Genomic DNA, 4018 nt, shown 5'->3' on the forward strand with positions numbered 1-4018 from the left:
ACAGTCTCTAAAAGCTTGGATTATAGACTCAGGGGCTTCATTACAAATCGGTCATAAGGGGGGTATTTCCATCCTTCTAGCAGCAAGGGTAGCTCGAACCAGAATACTCTTATGATAGCACTTCCATAAAAAACATTTCACCTTGGGAATGGTTAGGACTTTCCGGATCCAATCCCCTCTGAACGCTTCAGTCTGGCATCCATCTTCTTCTATATTTGCTAACATTTAAGCTTCCTTGAGTTCGAATATCCCACTTGGGGAAGACGGCCAAGTAATGCGGTCTTCACTCCACTCCGAGGGCAAAAGGATATAGGAGTGGCTTTTATTTCAAGAAGCAAGTTGTTATGCGAAGTAGTTCACTGTGTCAAAATCATTTTCTCTATAATGCTTCATATTTGATTTTCATACAGCAAGGAATAGATTTATTGAATCCAAACTTCAGTCCTTGGATTGACAATCTCTTATTGATTCTTATCTCAAAGTCTTGGAGTCAGCTAAAGAGAAAAGGGATGTCCAGAAAAGGTTCCTGACATTTGCTTCACAGATGTTATTAATTGATGCGTATCTGAATGAATATGTTTATGCATCACTTTTGTGATTATAGAGGTACTAATGGTATTATGGGGCATCCCCTGCAGGCTGCAGCAAATACAACATTGCAGTTGGTATGCGGTAATGTTTGATCCCTTTGAAAGGGTTGCCCGTGCTCATCATGTTGCCCTTGCTGTGAGTGCCCTCTCTCTGAGGAAGAGGAAGATGAGTTTGTTAAAAAGGTTGGTCTATTTCATCATTAGGTTAATCATTGGACTGTAGCACACACTAGTTTGTTTTTTATCTGGGAATGTTCGGTGTTGCACTAGGATGCCCATTAAATCTGGTGGCTTATATTTTCTTGTGAATTACAGCAACGAGTGAAGGCAGCAATTTCTGTTGAGCATTTGAAAGTGCTGGCTGTGGATCCCTCAAGTGCTGACTCTCATTTTCAGCAGTTGGACAAGCTCCGTATGGTTTATGAAGAATATGTTAAAATTGGAAAGGAGACAATTCCTAATACTGAGAAAGATTTGCATGAGCTGACTTGAGCTGGATAAAAAGTCACAGGCCCTTGATGATGTAATTATCAATTCTGGTAATTTCTCTCCAATTGAGTATTGTCAACTTTTGAGGGAAGCATGTGTCGTACACTGTTCACTATAATTCAACCTCCAAACAATGAAATTCTATGTGTAACACTGTGTTTTCCCTTACAGCATAGACATAAAATATGGTAGTATCTGGGAAGGATAATGCTTGGATATAGTTAATGGGTCATATGATGTGAACCTTTGGAAGACCATAAGGAGAGGCTGGGGTACATTTCTTTTGAAACAAACAGAAAAAAATTAGTACTTCAGTCGAGCAGTTAAAAAAAAAAAAAAGATCTGTGTTGCTTCATGTTTTAAGATGACAACAAAGATCATGTCAAGTTCAAGAAGAAATAAAATTAAGGGGTGATTTGATTTGAGATAGAGGCACTACAAGGAGTAAAAGTAGTTGTTTGAGACTGAGAAATGAAGCGATTGCTTTTGATCAAACAGAAGACACAGCCCTGAATAGAGCAGAATGGTGTGAAAGTATTTCTGCCACCAGCACAAAAGTAATTGACTGTATTAGTAGTAGCGTTAAGTTTGTTGTTATCATTTTACAAGAATCCATATCACTTTCAATAAGTTTGTTGTTCTTCCTCTTTTTTGTGACTTGTCTGAGTAGTGCCTCGTGGATGAGGTTTCCTTACATTGATTTAATATGTTGTTATGTTTTTCTTATTAGGGAATTCTCTCTTTCTTTCCCTTCTTAAGGCCGGAAAGATTATAAGTGGTAGTATCTGTGCGTGAGAACAGATGGGGAAGGTCAAAAGTGGATCAAGAAGCCCCTGCCCGCTATTTGAACTTTCTATTATTGTTGAAGCTTGTTTATTTAGCTAATTCGAAAATTCTTTTCTTATAACGGTTTAGTGTTTCATCACCAACCATGGCTGTTATCTGTTGTAGGTCGTATAGGTATTTTAGCTCAAGTAAAGGCCGATAAGGACTCGATTGAGGCCTTAGTGCAACCTGTTGAAACTGCTGACAGGCTCTTCCAAGAAATTCAAAGGCTGATAAGGACTCAATTGAAGGTTTTTTTTAATGGTGAGAAAACTCTATTTTTCTCTTTTCTTTCAAACTGTTATAATTGGAAAAACTTAATCCCCACTATATTCTGTTACTAGCGAATTGACTCATAATATATAGGGAAAAATGCTTACACACCCTAAGGTAGTGGCCGTTACACCCCCTAAAATTTTATTTTGGCCAATTTACTCCTTAAATATTATACATCTAGTAATTCACTACATTTTATTAGTTTGCTGTTAAAATACTAACAGAATATGCACCTGAAACGCACATGATGTTAAAATACCAAAACCAAAAGTGTAAACCCCTATGGAAGAAGAGAGAGAAACAGTTAGAACCAATGCATTATCCCTCTCTTCGGTGCCGGAAGTTTTTGGCCTGCAACTTGATAAGTCACTTCTCCAGCCTGAAGTCGTATGAGATTGACAAATCAATGGTCAATACTTCCTTCCTATCTTTATACCCAAAAATCGTATAAATTTTTCTTAAGGCTCATCTCTTTCATTTGAATGGCTCATTAAGTCAGATGACTGTGTTTCAAATAGAAGTCACCAGTCTGGTAAATTAAAAGGCATTTTTTTAAAACTCTTATTTGTGAAATTTTACGCATGAACTATGATATTTGATTGTCTATATAAAATAAATCTTGGTTTTTAATCTAAATTCATCAAGTTGATCTTCCTTTGTGCATTCAAAAGAACCATGGAAACCACGTACAGAGTCTCCAAATTGTCTCAAAAGTCAAGCTATTCGTTCAAAAGGTATGTCATACTAATGCTTTGCCCACAAGAAGTAGTCTATTCATATATACAATCAAAAGAAGAAAAAGGAACATTAATTGAGAATTTTTTTTTTTTTATATATAAATTTTTTGATAAACATTAATTAAGCATCTTTTTCTTTTATGTTAAATTGTGGACTAAAGATGTATGGTTGGAAATCAATTTCATTTTGTGATGAATTAACTGAGCTCAAAAACTTTATGTAGCATACTCTCAAGCAAGTGCCTCATCTCTGCAAAAACAAAGTCAGTTGCAACCTGCAACAAACCACAAGAAATTTGTCAACCTCTCCCACTTATTGGCAGTGACGCAGCTTGACAACAGAAAACAAATTTTACTGGAAAATAAACATTGAAATATCATATAAGGGATAAAACCTATGAGTCTTCACCTAGTATTACTTGGAATTAGCACCAAGCATAGCTTAAGTCGGCACCAATCATAAAACTGAAGAAAACTTTATTACCATTAAGAAAAACACTTTTTTACAAAATTGAAAATTGTGCTTAAATAAAGAATGGGTAATTATACTCCACTTCCTTGAGATTTGGGAAAATAACACTCCACCAAAACTAAAAGAAAAAAACAATTCACCTCACTTCGTTTGAAGAAAATAACATTTCCCCTTTTTGTTTATATATTAATAATGGAATATTTTAAAATTTTATAAGATTTTCTTTAACGAAGTTTAATCATAATTAGTAAAAAAAAAAAACTAATAAATTTATAATTAAAATGCAAAATTTATCAAGCACCAAAAAATTACAACAATAAATCTCTTCTCAGCCAGTAGAAAAAAGAAAAAAGAAAAAAAAAAGCAAAAAGCAAAAGTCCTTTTGAATATTTTAAAATTCAAAACAATGAATTTTAATTCCGTAATGGATAATAATTTTGGAACCCTATCATTTAAGTAAAAGGAAAATTAGTGCATAACATTTTTAATATCAATTTAACAAAGTTTGGTCATATCAATGTAGGAAAGTGTTTTTTACCTTTAAGTTTAGAATGAAGTGTCATTTTCTTAAATCTCAAGAGAAGCGAGTATAATTACCCCAATAAAGAATAGCCAAATATGTATATTAA

At 34.3% G+C, this 4018-nt stretch overlaps 1 long non-coding RNA gene across 1 annotated transcript; it reads left to right on the forward strand.

Moving 5' to 3' along the window:
* The first annotated feature begins 638 nt into the window (after window positions 1–638).
* Window positions 639–2979, forward strand: LOC115965613. The gene is made up of 3 exons (XR_004086117.1): window positions 639–773; window positions 906–1636; window positions 1810–2979. It is a non-coding gene; the product is annotated as an uncharacterized LOC115965613 (long non-coding RNA).
* Window positions 2980–4018: the final 1039 nt, after the last annotated feature.

Source organism: Quercus lobata, chromosome 10 (assembly GCF_001633185.2).
Source record: "Quercus lobata isolate SW786 chromosome 10, ValleyOak3.0 Primary Assembly, whole genome shotgun sequence".
NCBI lineage: Eukaryota > Viridiplantae > Streptophyta > Magnoliopsida > Fagales > Fagaceae > Quercus > Quercus lobata.